Genomic DNA, 18,001 nt, shown 5'->3' with positions numbered 1-18,001 from the left:
GGTGATAGACGGCCGAACTAGATTCAAGCACCCGCGTCCGTGTTTCGCCGCTTTAGGTTGAGGGGAAGGGGGTAAGAAATGTTTTTGGAACTCGACCAATTTTTTTCTCTCTAGCGTAGGCGCGATTGAAGCGGCGTAAAATCCTCAAATTTGTTCACTAATGCAAGATCTATTACCAATGCTAGAGCCCTTCACTTCTAGTCTCATCTCACTTCTGTTAATTGTACCGTGCTTCTTTCTCAATGCAAACTCGACATCGCAAAACTTGTTCTTTGTGTACACCATTCCCATCGGGCACTAACAAACCCACGCACAAACATCCAAGGCTACCCAAAACTTAAGATTCAATAATCTAGGTGGCGATTACCTAATCCAATACGTAGATAAATATTTTGTTAGAAAAAAAATATAGTGAAGATTCTTAATAGTTTGACCATAAAGGAAGAAGAAATTAAGGGGGAAAAATGTTACGCAACGACAAGTCAAACTGAAAGCGAAGTTAAATCTAAGTTAAACCCGAAACAAACCGTTGCCAATAGGGGAGGAGAGGGAAAGTAAGTTAGCGAAAGTTTAATTTATCGAGAGGCGCCCCCTTTGCCAAGAAATAAAAAATAAAATCTTGAAAAACCACCGGCAAAAAATAAATGAAACCGAAAAGTTGTAATTCCGGTTTTCCTGAAAGATTATCAAACAAGGTGCGCAAGGCTTCATTAAAATCCAAATCTTTGAAAACAATTTAAAGTAGTAAAAACAATATTACGCAGCATCAAGATTAGAAAGTTAACAGCTGTCACTGACTAAATGTGGTAGAGATATCAGACCCTCTTAAACTAAACCATTATCTACAAAGGGATACCCACAGTGTTATCAGAACTGGCCTATTAACCTAGCCACTCAAGGCTCAAACCAATACCCCAGAAAACCCGGTTAAATTTAGAAGAAATTTAAAATCAATTCGGTGTAATATTCAAAGCGTTGGTACGTGCTATTTCATTTACTCATCTCACTCCCCCCGTTTTCTTACGGGATCTCAAGCGAACCTATAACCAATTAAATTTCCCTCTCTCTAAGAGTTAGGAAGGAGCCAATGAAGCGTAGTTATTCCCGATAAAACGTGTGTGCGAGCTGAAAACGCACTTTAACTAAATATATATATCCAACTTAAATAACATTAGAAAATTCTTCCCAAAAACCCCAAAGCTAAAATAGTTTAGAAGTTAAGTTGGAACACACCTGCATACGATATTTTTAAATTCTTTTTTTTTTTTAGGAAATTGTAAAATATTACTTTTAACACGAAGTAAAGTAATTCAAGACGAAAAATATAAAATAATAATAACTGGCTAATTTGCAATAATTACTGTAACAAATTCTAGCAAAAGAGAGAGGAGTCTTAACAAAAGACGCCCATTATTGTTTAAAATATTCTTTAGATAAGCGGCTAAAATTATTTTCTTCCCCTTCGTTTAACCTTACACTTAATTAGAAACCTCATTACCGAACAAAACGCTACGGTTTTTCTTAGTTTACAATTGATAAAAGGGGTTTCTATAGAGTGTTTTTGTAAATTGTAATGTGTTGTATTTACAAACTGATAAATACCTTTAACACAATAAAATTACGCCTAATGATAGGGTGTATTTATTTATAAAAAATTGTACTTGTTTAGTTGGGTGGATTTTAACAATAGATTCTTAAAGGGAAGGTGAACCGAAATAATTCACGCTATTTCAACTTAATTTTCCATTACGAGAAAATTATGCAAGAACAGATTTCACAAAATATTAATATTAAAATTTAATATTTTTATATTCTTATAGATATATTAAATTTTAAAATATTTTTTTAATAAAATCCCTGAGTATGATTGGCTAGTTGTAAAACCATCTGCCACCAAACCGACCAACCACAGAATCTCATTAAGTAAAAAATTTCAAACTCGAGCGAAATTCAAGTTTATTATTATGATTAAGTTATTTAATTTTCTCGCTTGCTTTCAGTTAAACACTTTAACAAAACTGGTTTTAAAAATTCCCTGAAATAATTTGAAACCACAGTAAACGACGAATATCCGCGTAAAAGACAGAGACAGGCGTGTTTGTCAAGTTTCAAGGAATGGTAAACAACAATCAGGAATATTTTAATTCCATATATATATTTACTTAACCGCCGCTGAGATGAAAAACTAAATTAAAGATATATAGTTCAAGGAGGTCGAGAGTATCCCCATAAAGTATATAATAATTACCATCCATTTTCATACAATCCAGATTAATTGGCCATTTATTAAAAACGGGATTACCATGTTATGACTGTACATACTGGAACCAGAAGTCAATTCAAATGAAGCTATCATTTGTTATTTCGGTATTAATTTGAACAAAGAAATGGGAAATATGGGGGAAAATTATTAGTTTTGATAAGTCTGCCATGTGTCCAACTGAGTGACTCGACATATGTCACCATTTCCTTGTTTTAGGGGGCCCATATCTTCCATACACTCTTTGTATAATCAATAAGCAAGACTGGTAGGCCTAGTCCTTGACATTTCATTTCTTCTCTCTAATCAACTTCTGAAAAAAACTATACAGGGGGGTGCGGACTAGTCTCCAGCACGATTAAAAACCTGATTAAAAAAAAAGTCAGACAGTATATTAGTAAAGCAAAATACTAGGGAAAGGTTAACGTGATTAATTTGTACCAAAAATGATAGAATGATAGATAATATACCGCAAGATGAGATGAGATACGGAAAAGTTTCAAAGAAAATCGGGGGCTTAGGGGTTAAGACATATCACGCGAAAGGACACGCTTAATCATTAGGTAGGTAGTTGTTCAATCAATAAAACCAGTATTGGATGATATAGGGTAAGTATATTGTTAAGGGACTTTAAAATCATGATGTTAGCTGATTTTCTTGGGCTAAATTTAAAGAATAAAGATTAATTACCGCTTATCAAATTTCATCCTTGCAAATTTGCGAAACTCATATAGCAGGTTTACCGCTTTCTATCTGCAATAGAGCGGACATACACAACTAGTTAAAAATATAGTAAACTAGCTGTTACCCGCGGCGTCGCTCGCGTGTAATAAGAACTACCATCAAAATGATATAAAGAATGGGTAGATTTTACTGATGACTAATATTTTTGTAGCACCCTAGGAGCGAAGGCACTCGGCGTTACCCGTCAGCCCGTCGGGGCATTTTTTTATTATTCTTCACGCGGACATTATTCTATAAAGAAGGGTTTTAAGTTCTTGGCCGCCATTTAAAAATATGGCAACAAATTGAACCCGAAAGACCATTCAACCCGTCTATAGGTTAAAGGAAAACAGTGTACTAAATTTTTGCGAAATCGGTTGAAACGCGCGGAAGATTTTTTACATTTCTGGACGCCATTTTTTAAGATGGTGGTGGATTGGAAAAATCTTTCTTAGTACGCGCCTACTACTTATGAGTAACGTTCCTGCAAATTTTCAGCCTTCTAGGGCAAGCGGTTTGGGCTGGGCGTTGATTATCAGTCAGTCAGTCAGTCAGTCAGGACTTTGATTTATATAGATATAGATTTCGTATTGCCAATTTAAGAGGCGTTAATTTAGGCCTAAATTTCATCTCCCACAAAATGTTGTACACAACTTTCCCTATTTTGAATTGAATAACATCAATTCTGAGACCCACGGCGTCACGTTTATCCCCAATCATAACCATCCCAACTTTTAAATTTTTATACTAAAACGGTCAAAAGTTCTATCAAAATTTTAACAAAGAGTCGTAAATTAATCAATGGGGGTCTTTCTTACTTAGAGAGGAGCGGAAGCTGTTACGAAAAAGAACCTTCAACGAAAAAAGGTTGTTTTCAAGTAAGAACTTGCTAAAAGGTGAGTGACATGAAAAATTTTTAAGTAGGTACAAAATATCTCGGCAAGAAAAAAAAAGCCAACTTCGGCGAAGTAGGCCAAGGATTTTCTCCTTGGAATAATCTCGCTAAATAATGTGTGTTCCGCTATAGATTTCTTTTTTTATTCATTATTTTAGTTAATTCTTTCAGCGGCTTAAACAGTTTTTCCCATAGATATAATAGTTAACCCTCGGGCCATGACAAAGTACAGTGTGTTCCAAAACGGTTGATAGGACCAAAGAGTCGAAAATGTTAAATGACATTTTGTTGCGCGGGTCACTAACTTGTAAACGGTTTCCCCTTGGTACAAAATATCATAAAACATTTTCGACTCAAAATTTATTTTTCCCCCATAGAAACTATTAGACTTTGGTCCTACCACCTTTACTTGGTACACCCTGTATATCTATTTTAAATTTAAACGGCAATAGTTATCGGCTAAGAATCTTTTTTAACAACTTAAGGTTGGAAAACTCACGATTGAACGTCTATAATGAAAACTAGCTTTTAACTAAAGGTCTTAATTTTAATTTATTCTAATTGACTTCCAGTTTTGGTTATAAAGTTTTTGCCGTAATTATTTTATATATATTTTTTTTATTAATTTTATAATTATTTTCTAGATTGATAATATCGTGTTGTTAATAAGTTGTTCCGAAGGTTATAAACCGCGATGTTTTGTAGTTAAACGTTATTAAAGGTTAAATCTAGCTTAGCTTATTTAACTTAATTATTAATAAACAAAATAAGGATAACTTATTTTGAAAAAAAAAAAAAAAACCGGCTTTACCATAAACATTTGGCGGACAGATTGTTTAAAGTAAAAGGGTTAATTATCTAAACAGGGATTCTGGTTTGAATCAGCGGCCATCTTGGAAGATGGCGACGAGAAAGAGTAATGAAAAGCTCCCGAAACGCCAAGAAAACCATAAAAAAATCAACAATAGCAAATGCTCAAATTACACCTTCCTTACTATGTTAAATTTTCAGTCCTTTATTAAACAATTTTAATTTATTTATAGTCTATTATATTAAATATAAAATAATTTAGATATCTCTTAACCCCATTAGGAAATAGTTAAATAGAGAAATATTGCTTTAAATTTACCATACTTTAAAACAAATAGAAATGCAATAAAGGAAACAAAACAACAATTTCATTAATTTTTTCTATGAAATGAAGCAACTTCTTCCGAATACTTATTTTAAATTTTTATTTTTTCCGGGATGCAATCTTAACTTTCTGACTTTTCGTAAACAAAAATATGAAGAACAAAACAGTTTTATCAAAGCTAGCCGCCCCCGGGATTCGAGAATATATACATATATAAAATATATTATAAAAAAATAACATAAAATTGAGGAAAAAATATGAAGAAAGAAAAAGCAATTTTCATAGAGTAGATATAAAATATTATAAAGTAACTTTAAGAAAAGAGAGAAAAAAATATTGAAAGATCTTCAAAAGTAGCCCCCTCTTTCTCTTCATTGTCAACACGAGACCAAATCCCTTATTTTATAGCTTAAAAGACTTTCCTTCTAAAAGATCATCTCACCCGTAATATGCCGTATAAAAATATTAAATGGCCAGCTAACTTTCATGAAAAGGGAATATGAAAGATGAAAAGTTAAATATTGGAGAAGTAAGATGGGTTAATGAATGAAGTTCGAAGTTTGAAGACTCAAAGTCACCTTGGATGAATAATAGTTATTCATCCAAGAAGTCACGATGTCATAGAACTTTGAGCTAATTTAGCGCTATTTGAAATATCGATTTACTCAAATACCATTGCAAAATATAAATTTGGATAGTTAAAATATTTTTCTACTTTTTAAAAAAAAACTTACAGTTTACTCCCCCTTTGTGGAATAAACCCTATCCAACTTCAACCTCAAACTGCCCAACGCGCGCTGAATTTTCATGGTGATACGAAATTTAAAAGTTAATTTCACTTTAAAAATGCACCAAATAGGAAACTAAACTAACGTCATCTTAAATAGTATCAAACTCTATACTCTACTGCAAATTGGAGGTGAAACCAACCCCGTCAAAAGGCACCCCCCACCCCCTGGACCCTTAGGGGTACATCTACAATCCTAGCTATAGTCTGAAGAAGGAGCCCCATGGCGTAAAAATATGATTATGGGTCTTTAAAGAAGGCTAAAATATGACCCCCTTAAAATTAAATCGAGTTTAAACCGGTAATACAGTCAAGCCCGTGCGAATTCGCGTCTAAATTCCTTATTACCTCCTTTCCCAATATTAAACTTCTCAATACGAATGTAATTTTCATATTCAACACGTCAAAACTTCGACTTCAATACCAAGTTAGTTTGAAATTTTTTATATTAAAATCAACTTTGAATCAAACTAACTCTGTAGTTAAAGATACCTCAGGGGTATTCCTAGATTTATCAAGATTCAGGATAAAATGTTCGGTGGTTTAGTACGTTTTCTCCTAGGCCCTATATCCCCTAACATTATCTAGTAAAAGTTGAAGACGGTCATCTCGGGCCTCTTTTATACTTATTTTTTTTTCACTCTTAGTATGGTATTTTAAGAAAAGCTTCTTTCTTAAAGCAAGAAAAAAAAATCACGTGCTTCGAATATTAATGTCTATCTTTTAGCGAGCGTAGCTTCGTTCCGTGCATGCAGGTTTTCGATAAGATGGGATAGGTTAGGATTTTTTTCTTTTTGAAGGAATCGTGGGCTAAAGGATTAACCCCTGGAAAATTCGTAAGTTTAATAGGGTATTCATGTGAGCCTTTATGGCTGGCTGGCTATACTTGGAATTACATTACCAGGGCTCGAGTAAATAAGGAAATTAGCAAAAGATGGCGTCACGGAGGAAGCGGTAGAAGTAGAGAGAGAGAGAGTCTATTAGGGAAAGGGGAAGATAATTAAAACGGCACAGTCGTCTCCGCATCTCACGCGCACCTACCACGGCGCAGAGTGGCTATACTTGGAATTACATTAATACCAGGGCTCGAGTAAATAAGAAAATTAGCAAAAGATGGCGTCACGGAGGAAGCGGTAAAAGTAGAGAGAAAGGGGAAGATAACTAAAACGGCACAGTCGTTTCTGCATCTCACGCGCACGTAAGTCGGCGAGAGTGGGGACGGGGAGACAGGCGTCACGTGGTCCGTTGAGGAGGAAATTCAAAAAGGATAAATAAGAAAAGACGGTTAGCTAAAGCAGTGAGAACTTCTATCTAGAGGACCAGCTACATTTTCTTTTAATTTTTAAATCAAGGTTTCTTGTGTCAGCTTAATCAACTTGTTTTTGACGGTGGTTTTAAGTATGGGGAAGTCAATGTTAAAGATCCCTCTCTCTCTTTTGGAGAATCTACGCTGTAATTTTACACTGCTATCTAGGCAAACAGGCAGCTATAGGGACTAGGAGAGACGTTCGGATTTAATACCACAGCATAGAAAATAAGGCAGGGGAGACAGAGAGAGTGGTTAGGTTAGATCGGTTTAATTTATAATGGAATAATTTTCCACTTATCCCGCGAGAAAAAGATTTGGGTCTTCTCCTAGGCCTAGTTCGTGTCTGTGTGTGGGGATCTCAGAATATCGTAAAATTTAAGTCATTATAAAAGTCGGGACCCCCAAAAATTGTAGAGATAGCCTGTAATCTACAATAAAATTGTGGATATAATTTTACGTGGTGTTCTGAGTAAAGTACTTGGTACCGACCCAAAATGCTTGACCTATTAAAAAGAAAGAAATCTCGATAGACATTTCTGGTAAATTGGGGTTCAAAATATAGATGGCGCGCAATGAAGGGGCTAGAGAAATATCACCCCTACCCCGTTTCTTAACTTGAACTGCGCATGCGCTTCAGGATTGCCAGTTATTTGTTATTGGAGCATCTCTTACATGCGGGTTTGGATCTGAATGATCTGAATTGAAAAGAACTAATTTTCCCTCGCAAATTAAAGACTGGCAACACTTGTTAGCTCAAAGTTAAGATTAAACGGGGGATGGGAGGAAATTTCTCTAGCGCCTATAACTATCTATTTGAAATAAAACATTGAAATCAAATTAACTACATATATATATATTATATTTTTTCAAAACCATAATGCGAACACGACCCTTCATTGAAACTTCTAATTTACGTTATTAATGCAAGTTTTTCCCTGTTACACGGTGGACGGAGTATATATAAAAACAGCGAGCCCTAGTCGAAGTTTTGGCAGAATTGAATTATAGAGGAACCACCCGCGGGCTACCTTTCACCTTCCGTAAAGTCACAAAAAAAAAACACGACGCGCCCCTTTGCAATTATTTCTTTCACGAATATATCGCTGCTATCTCTTTGAAAGAAACTTGTTGTAATAGTTCCCTTTTCCTCCTTCAATCTTAGGCCTAATTCCATTTTCCACAAAAATTTCCTGACGTTTATACCTTTTTCCAATGGGACTCGATACGAAAATATATAAACCAATAACTTATTGAGAGTGAGTCATTTAAATCAATCAGAAATCAGCTGATTGATACCAGCACTTCAGGGAATTTACCGGCTACTCCAAATTCAAAATTAAAAAAATAATAATAATAATAAAATAAAATCATATTACAACGGTAATCAAAATTAAGATATAATATTTCCTCGGAATTCAATCATTTTTAATTAATTTTGATTTTGACGTATTTGTAAGGACGTTGTTAAATATTAAAGTAAACAAATTAAATAATTAAATTTTTTCAAAGAGATATTGAAACGCAATTAACGATTGTTATTTCATTTCCCAACTAGGCGACAAAAATTTCTATATAAATTAGGAAGGATTGTCAAATATTTAACAACCTTATTCTTAATTTAATCCTGAATTAGCTAAGTCTGTTTCAACCATAATTGCTTAATGTTATGTTCCGGGAACTTTTTAGAAAACTAATTTAATCATCAGAAATCACCGTATTATTTCGAGTTACGAATATTTTTAATGTCACTATCTCTTTGAACATGACGCGTTCGGTATAACCAAACCTACGCGAAATTCTTAGGATATCAGACGCCACGCGTGTTGTCAAAAACATCAAAACAAAAACACACCTAATTTCTTTCTGTCAGAAAGAAATACGTATATAGTCCATGTAAACACGACGTAAACAAATTAAAATAAAAATTCTACGGTTTTCACTTAAAACTCGATAACCATTTTGGCAGCGAATAAAAAAAAACCGATTCAAAACACCCTAATTTGCATAATCCTCGTTACGAAGTCAGTTCGGGATCAAAAAAGCCATAAACATTCATTTAACTATACGGTAGAGGAAAGGCTTCTAACTATTATCTTGATCAATAACACATTGAGGATAACTAATTAAGATATTTTGGTAGAGAAAAACAAGGCAGAAACGATTTTTAAAATACGCACGAAGTGTTTTATCTCTCCTTATTTTCATTTTCATTTTAAACATTAACCTTGACCTTGAGAAAGTAATGAATTCCACAGAGATAGAATCATTAAAGAAGAGAGAGAGTTAGAAACGCTCAAGAAACCCTAATATCCTATTTTCTCGCTTGGTTTACATTCATTCTCCACTTTTCGCTCCACCAAGCCGAAAAAACTGGATACGTTACTTAAGATACACATTACCTGAACTACAAAATAATTTCCATTGGAATGTATTACGAGTATAATTCAATTAAAACTAATTTTATAATTATTTATATTTAAAACAATAAGTTCTGCATTCTGAGCTCAATTGAATTTGATATAGACACTAGCTGTTACCCGCGGCGTTGCTCGCGTGTAATAAGAACTTCCATCAAAATGATACAAAGAATGGGTAGATTTTACTGATGACTAATATTTTTGTAGCACCCTAGGAGCGAAGGCACTCGGCGTTGCCCGTCAGCCCGTCGGGACATTTTTTATTACTTTTCACGCGGACATTATTCCATAAAGAAGGGTTTTTTAGTTTTTGGCCGCCATTTAAAAAGATGGCAACAAATCGAACCCAAAAGACCATTCAGTCCGTCTATAGGTTAAAGGAAACCCGTGTACTAAATATCTGTGAAATCGGTTGAAACGCGCGTACTTAATTGCATAGAAGAGTTTTTACATTTCTGGGCGCCATTTTTTAAGATGGCGGCGGATTGGAAAAATCTTTCTTAGTACGCGCCTACTACTTATGAGTAACGTTCCTGCAAATTTTCAGCCTTCTATGGCAAGCGGTTTGGGCTGGGCGTTGATTATCAGTCAGTCTGTCAGTCAGTCAGTCAGGACTTTGATTTATATAGATAAGAATAGATTTAACGGGTGACCTTTAACGTAAAATCAGGTCATAGGGTTTTGGTAGCGTCTAAGACCCTTAATTAAAATTTATTAAATTTAAAAATACCAATTGTCCATCCATATAAAAAAGAGTTCGCCACGTCCCAACACTGGACAACACAATGGTACCACTGCCCCTAGTGTTTTGCCATTTTATAATATACAGGGTTCAACCAAGAATATGACCTTAACAAGTTGACCGTGAAATTCCATAATTAAAGGGAAAAATGTGACGTAAAAATATTCATCAAGCCTTCTCGACACAAAGTTAGCTAGCTGTCTGCCACTATGTGTTGTTTCGAATTAAATACTTTGGTTGCGGTTGGTTGCTCGAGTTTGGTACTTTCTTGAACCCTCATCTTATTTTTGGGGAAATAAAAAGGCATAAAACGTAAGACACACACAGCCCGAGATGGGTAATTACTCCACTCACTAGAAATAAAGATAAAAAGAAAACCCAAAGAAAGAAAAAGTAAGAAAGAAAAATTGAAATCGTGAACTAATCTCACGGCTAGGCTACTCTCTCTCTCTCTCTCTGTGTGGAACGCGTGACTACCAAAAAGAGAAAATTTAAAGAAAGATTAAAGTTGCTCGGTCATGCGCGAGTTATAATATCCAAAGTAGGAACCGGTAAATAATAATCGTATAGAGTAGTGAAGCTGTTCGCGCATGCGTGAAATAAGTTTGTGGCTATTTTTTCCTGGTAAAATAAAAAATGTAAGTCTTTAGGTCAGCGGGAGAAATTTATCTATCAACTAAAAAAAAAAAAAAATAACTTTCTTCTTTTCGCTATTTTTCATTCATAGACTTTTTTTCAAAGTGTTTAATCACCCGAAGAAAATCGATTAGATTTGAATAATTAAATGTAAATAGTATTTGATTGTTTCCTGTTATTATCTATATCTATATAAATCAAAGTCCTGACTGACTGACTGACTGACTGACTGACAGATAATCAACGCCCAGCCCAAACCGCTTGCCCTAGAAGGCTGAAAATTTGCAGGAACGTTACTCATAAGAAGTAGGCGCGTACTAAGAAAGATTTTTGCAATCCGCCGCCATCTTAAAAAATGGCGCCCAGAAATGTAAAAACTCTTCTCTATGCAACAAAGTCCGCGCGTTTCAACCGATTTCACAGATATTTAGTACACGGGTTTCCTTTAACCTATAGACAGACTAAATGCTCTTTTGGGTTCGATTTGTTGCCATCTTTTTAAATGGCGGCCAAAAACTAAAAAACCCTTCTTTATGGGATAATGTCCGCGTGAAAAGTAATAAAAAATGTCCCGACGGGCTGACGGGCAACGCCGAGTGCCTTCGCTCCTAGGATGCTACAAAAATATTAGTCATCAGTAAAATCTACACATTCTTTGTATCATTTTGATGGTAGTTCTTATTACACGCGAGCGACGCCGCGGGTAACAGCTAGTAATAGTATAATATTAAGTGGTCAGTATTAATTTTTACTCATCGTTTATAAATAGTTTTCAGACTAGGAGGATTAATACCATCAGAAGTGAGATGAGACTAGAAGTGAAGGGCTCTAGCATTGATAGTAGATCCTGGCACTAGTGAACAAATTTGAGGATTTTATGCCGCTTCACACGCGCCAAAACTAGAGAGAAAAAAATTGGTCGAGTTCCAACACGGAGCGTCTCACGTTTTGGAGGGAAAATTCAGAAACCGCTACCAGAGGGCCAACCGTTCGTGTGTTATCAAAAATATTCATTTTCGCCGAGTGAAGAATTTGGTTAGCTCAGTACTTCTGGTCTCATCTCACTTCTGATACCATCTACACAAGGAGGCCAGACTCCCTGATGGAGTCAAAAGTCAGGCCTCCTTGTGCAAATGGTTGGTATGAATCCTCCTAACCCGAAAACTATGTATTACATGGGGTAAGGTACACTTCCAAAGCAAATTCACACCAGATTTGAAAATAACTTCAATATCAACCTAATGCAAAATATCACCACCACCATAACCACATTCCTTAAACCCCGTTGAGACAAGTTTTTACGTCTAATTTACATTAAAACTAGCTCCCCCTGGTGGCGGCACCAAAAAGAAATTACAAAAACAAAATATTAGTCCCCAACAACTATCCCCCCCTCCCCTCCCCCTTAATCTTGAAAATGAAAAGAAAAAAGGATGTATTTTTTTAGAAATATTTGTCCTTGACAGTGCTAGCTAGCTACATAAACGTTTTTTAATACTTCCGATTATCAGGCAAGCCTCAAGCGGATAATATACTATCGACACTACATTAATTCGATGTAAATATTATTGGCGACAAGAGAAATGAAAAAAAGAAATTCAATTATATATACGACCATTAAAATTATCAGAAAATTAGTATTTTTCATCTATGGAAAATTCCTCGAGAATTGTTTTTGGCGGGAAACTGTGTTTCCCCTCCTTACACCCCTTTCTAGCGCGCGCGCGCGATCTATCTGACGATCACGCGGTACAAATTTTGGCGCCACGAGTCTGGGCGAGCTTTAATTGCGCCTAAAATTGCGGCGAAAACTATACAACTATAAAACTGCATTTACGTCATTTCGAGTAAAAAAATAGAATAAAATCAGCATATTTTAAATACGTCCTGATAAATATGAACTGATTGATGTTTTTGGCGCTAAATTATATATTATATTTTTTATATCGGAATATGGTTCGTATTACGAGATAATGTAACGAATTTGAAGGATAAGTTAGTCTTTCTCCGTTTCGGGAAATTATAAACAAGGACGTTTCGCATCCGGTACTTGGGCAGTTTAATAAAGTATTTAGTGGAATGCTCACTCTCATGATACAAAATGACTACAGCGCAGGCGCCAAAAAGCGAGATGGAAGGCGGAGTTTTACCCCCGTGTTAGTTACGTCGAAATGGTCTATTTGAAAACGGGTCTACACGGTCATAATATACATAACCAATTTACCAGCTAGTAAATAATTCACTATCCCTTTAAGAAATTAAAGCCCTAAAAATAACAAAAGACAAAAGAAGTGAAATCAAACTGATGTGGTTAGGAAATAAAATCGTTATCTCGCGTCGAGAAAATTCGTTGCCATTTCTAAATGTTCCTACTTGACCCTGTTCAAAGCTCTCCATCTTGAGATACGTGAGGGCATCTTATACTATGTACCGTATGTACTCGTAAAAAATATATATATATTTATTTTTTATCTCTCCTTATACTTGAATAAACAAAGAAGCGGCTCAGTCGATGAAATATATTTCAGAACCCAAAATGATAGCAAATCCTTAAAAATAAGCTAGAAAATTCTGTCAAGGGTGGAATGAGAGTATGTAGGGGGTATTGCCGAAAAAAGATAAGATTACGGTTTAAGCCTCATAAAACCCCTCTTCCTAATATAAAAAGAATGATTATTTTATATTGAAGCCTTTGTTGAGAGATACGGAGGAGGATTGGGTTGACAGAGGACGAATCTTAGTGGTAAAAAGCGTCTGCTACGGAATTATGTACACATACACACATACACACGCTCTAGACAAAATTAAGAAAAAATGAAGTTGCATCGAATACCCTAAGTTCATAAGATATGTTCCATAAGTTTGTCACTGGTTATTGAGAGCTTGAACCACCTGGAACACTTAACCTTTGAACTTCTAACGCGTATACAAATCGTAAAGATGAAATGGGTGGTCAGACCCTTGGAAAAACTATCAAAAATTGACGCGTGATCTCATCGTAGTCCCCGATAAAAGCCAAATAATATAGGCTAGGACCCGTGTTTACATAAACGTTTTGCGGAAACGAGCCCTGAGCCAAAGAAAGTTTCGTAATATTTCCCCCAAAAAAATTAAAGGAAATTGGAAAATTGAACAAGAAAAAAAAATTCAAAGAACTCCGAACTTTGGCGTACTTTAGTATTTCGTTTCAAATAGACTTTGCATTATAACCAAATCTATCCTAAAACAATTCACCCACTTAATAAACTTATCGTAAGAAATACATTATTGTAGGGTATATTTAACTTAAGAGCAAATTTAGTTTGTCAAAGTGTGTCGAGTCAAAATTTTCTAGGCTTATTTACCAGAGGATATTAGTCGATAAATAACGAGAAATGACTCGAGATACACACGAGTTGGTTTCGATCACACATTTTGGGGAATTGAGTCCATTTGTTACTGGTCTCTGAAGATTCTCTAAATTTCCCTTTTAAAATTCAAATGGCATCCCGTAATATTTTCCTACCAATTCTACCGCATACAAGGCAGGATCCCTGTCACTAGACTACTGTACATTTTTCGGTATTATAAACCTAATAAATCTCAGAATATCCGTACATTTTAGTACAAATATTTACCGTCATAAAAACGCATTTTACGACATTGCTGTGTGGGTCAAGTCAACGACTGTAAAAAACACTTCAACAAGACACTCATAAGGGTTGAGAAAATAATTTTAGGCGTTTCTTTGGAGAGCTTATTTGTCACTTATCCTATAGGATATCGCCTCGTAAAAATCAAGATTTAAAACCTTTTTTCTATTTTCTTTTTCAAGAGGTTTGGAAAATTAATTTAGTACTCACAGCTGCTTTTCAAGTGCAGATGCCTAGTCTGTAGATTATGAACCTTTATAGATCCCATGGTGATACGAATGGTGTTAGTAAAGATGAGACGACCTATGACTATGACGATGATGATGACGTGTTTTTGAATGCTACATTCCTTGTCCTTAAAATGACGCACACGTTTTCAATGGGTCATCCATCGATTGAAGTTGAAATTCTGCGGGGAAGTTTTAAAAAATAATTTGATCTAAATCATCAACAATATAAGTCAAAATCATGACACACATGCAAAAATTTACAATATGTTCAAAATCATAATGCTATCTCATTCATACATCTACGAATTTACCAGTAAAATACCGGTAACAGATACCACAAAAAAATAACATATTCCAGGTTTTAAAAATATCTAAAAACATAGATTTGTTTTCTCTAGAACTAACACTGTTATTACGTTGTTTGCGGGCCATATCAGAAGTAGATCAACACGAAGTTTGTAAGAGATCTAAGGTAGAGTGTTATAAAAATAGAATCTAGTGTTTGACCTCACGTAAGTGGACAACAAAGACAATATATATGACTTCAAAAAATAAGGAGACTGATTTTCGTATTATCTTCAATCATAACGTCGCGTTAATATACTTTTGGGAACTAGGAAATTTGGGGGCAGAGGTGGATAGGACGGGTCTGGGTCTCGTCAAAAATCTCGGTGCAGAAACCGGAAATGATGTCAACGAAGCTAACCATTAACTAAAACCCACAGAGGATTTCACTGCATGCAGGCAGGCACGGTGCCCATTAGATTTTATTTCCATAACCTCTTGAACTTTCGCGTAAGGGGTGGGGGGAACACAGAGCCCGCAACCTCAATTTCGACAAAACATTGCCACACTAGTTGTGTTTATTTGCAAATATACAATCTCTGTTTTGTTCCTCGAGTAAGAAATAAAAATCGTAATACAACGATATTTGCAATTTGTTGTTATAAAATATGGTGAAATGAAAAGTTAAAATGTAACATCGCATCAACTTTTGCCAAGGCTTAAAGTTAATCCGACAGAGTAGTTTGAAATAGAACGTTACTAAGCCTAAATCTACATGTAAGGTTTGAGAAGAGTTAATACTCTAAGCCTAAATGAAGGTTCAAGGTTTAGAGAAGTCCCTTAAGCCTATTTATAAATGTAAATCGGATTTTAGCCTACATGCTAATTCAAAGCCAACTTTAAATCCAACTGACCTTCAAAAATATTATTTTAATTCCAACTTCAGTTTATATATTATAGCCAACAGTATTAACATATTAACAAATCACGAATCTATACCCTTGAAACAATTGAAAGACTTAAAACAAGAAAGATTACGATTACGTAATATTGGAAACTACGTGTGTTAGCGCAACTCTAAAAACAAATACTCCATGCACATCATGGAGATTTTGTTTATTTTCATACCAGCAAAGGTCCAACCAAATCCATCACTTTACCAGCCTCCTTTAGGGCATGAATTCGCGTATCCTTGATTTTTGGTGTACAAACTTACACTGAAGGCCACTCTCAACGCCATTCCAATAACCTACGTGTGTAATTACATAACCGCGCACGTAGCTAAATCGATGCAATAAGATTGACAGATAAAGAAAAGACTTTTTAAATATTTTTCTATCTGACGTTTCTTTCAATTTTAATAAATTCGATAATAAAGTTATATTCTTGAAGGTCAGTGACGGAATTTTATCATTAAGCTTTAATGTATATAAGTCAGACACTCCCTTCAAGTTTTAAAACCGAAATTAATTTTCAAATCAGGAAAAAAAAAAAAAAATATGGGGGTGTGATAGAGGAAGGGACCACCACACCAGCGCCAAAGAGTCGAAATATTATTAAATTTAAATATATCTGACAACTTTAAAATTAATTAAGTTAAAAGTAAATTAAAGTAACCTTCAATGCCCCTGGCATATTTTTCGATCTCCAAGATGTCATAAAATAAAAGTAAAAGAATTTTCCGTTGTATTTATTTTGTGACATACGGAAACGAATTTCCAAATCCCATTTATCTTAATATTTCTGATATTTTTCAGATAAACAATACCATAAATTTTCGCGCTTCTAGAACAAGGCGTTATATAAGTTTTAAAGTGGATGCCGATAAAAATATACAACACTGGGATTAAATACGAAAAGAAACACATTGCGAAATATTGCGCAATTTTTTTAGACAATAATAAACACATTGCGAAATATTGCGCAATTTTTTTAGACAATAATAAACCGAGGTATAAATCTACTAGTATCGTGTCAACGTTATAAGTTACTGAAGTCAAGCGCTAGTGGTATGTCTTTCAAATCTAACGTAACCAGCGTGTTTCCCCCCCCCCCCGTTTCGACGCATGGACTTTTCAAGGTGTCATTTTAATAATATCTCTCGCACGAGACAAACTGGTAGAAGAAATTGTTTCTAAAATATTGGTCGGGTTTGCATTGCTACATTTTTACTTGTATAAAAGAAAAGTTGGAATTAATAAATGGAGTAGCGCAGTTTGAACTAGACGCTAAAAAAGACGGAAAAGATAAAAAACATTTCAGGTTTGAATTCGCACTGGTCAACTGAAACAATATTGCCATTGGAGAGATTAGAACTCAATCTTTTGGCAAATAAATAGATTCACAAAAATATACTAAAAATCTAGTGAAACTCTAACATCATGGGATCGGTTTCTGAGACATATCCAATCAAATCCTGGTTAAGATCGTACTTGTCCGATGATATAATCCGACCACAACCCACAATCACGAAGATGAAAACTCACGATAAGATTTCTTTAAGAAACCAAGTAAAGAGGGTAGTAAAAAAAAATCATGGCCAAGTTTTCGACTTTTACTCGAAGCAAAGCTTGAAAACGGAAAAGGCCTGTAGGCCGGATGTAAAAAAGTTAATAGCAGCCTATAAGCAGCACTAGCTAGGCTAGCTGATGCAAAGCGTACCGGAGCTATAGCGCGATTTTTCAAGGCTAGAAACGAGATTGTTTCAAGGCCAACGGGCTTTTTAACGAGCGAGCCCGAGACGCCGTCTATTCGCCACTACCCCAAACCCCCTCGACGCTACGCTGGTGTTTTTAAAAGCTCCAAGACATTGGAGGACACTTTAACCCGAGTACCATAGAGTTACGTACCAAGGTAGGGAAATGCCTTCAGACGCTTGTGTTACCTTAACGTGACTATTCCCAATATTATCTTCAATGGTATAGACTCGAGGGAGATTTTTTTCTTAGAT

The 18,001-nt window shown here is 35.1% G+C and overlaps 1 protein-coding gene and 1 long non-coding RNA gene across 3 annotated transcripts in view; one reads left to right on the top strand and one right to left on the bottom strand.

Moving 5' to 3' along the window:
* The window catches only part of LOC149658613 (uncharacterized), a 123,535-nt gene that overhangs the window by 70,049 nt on the left and 35,485 nt on the right, over positions 1-18,001 (top strand). The gene's annotated exons all lie outside the window — the stretch shown is intronic.
* Positions 1-18,001, bottom strand: part of LOC149658615 (uncharacterized) — a 75,017-nt gene that overhangs the window by 53,550 nt on the left and 3,466 nt on the right. For both annotated transcript variants that reach the window (XR_016369856.1, XR_016369857.1), the window contains exon 2: positions 14,747-14,945. The gene's annotated coding sequence lies outside the window, so the exon portion shown is untranslated. The remainder of the gene's footprint in view (positions 1-14,746; positions 14,946-18,001) is intronic.

Source organism: Phalangium opilio, unplaced genomic scaffold, assembly GCF_054372755.1.
Source record: "Phalangium opilio isolate 3A_F unplaced genomic scaffold, DU_Popi_V2 ptg000075l_1, whole genome shotgun sequence".
In the NCBI taxonomy this organism is placed as follows: Eukaryota; Metazoa; Arthropoda; class Arachnida; order Opiliones; family Phalangiidae; genus Phalangium; species Phalangium opilio.
Note: the sequence above shows the minus strand (reverse complement) of the source record. Positions and strands in the feature narration are given on the sequence as shown.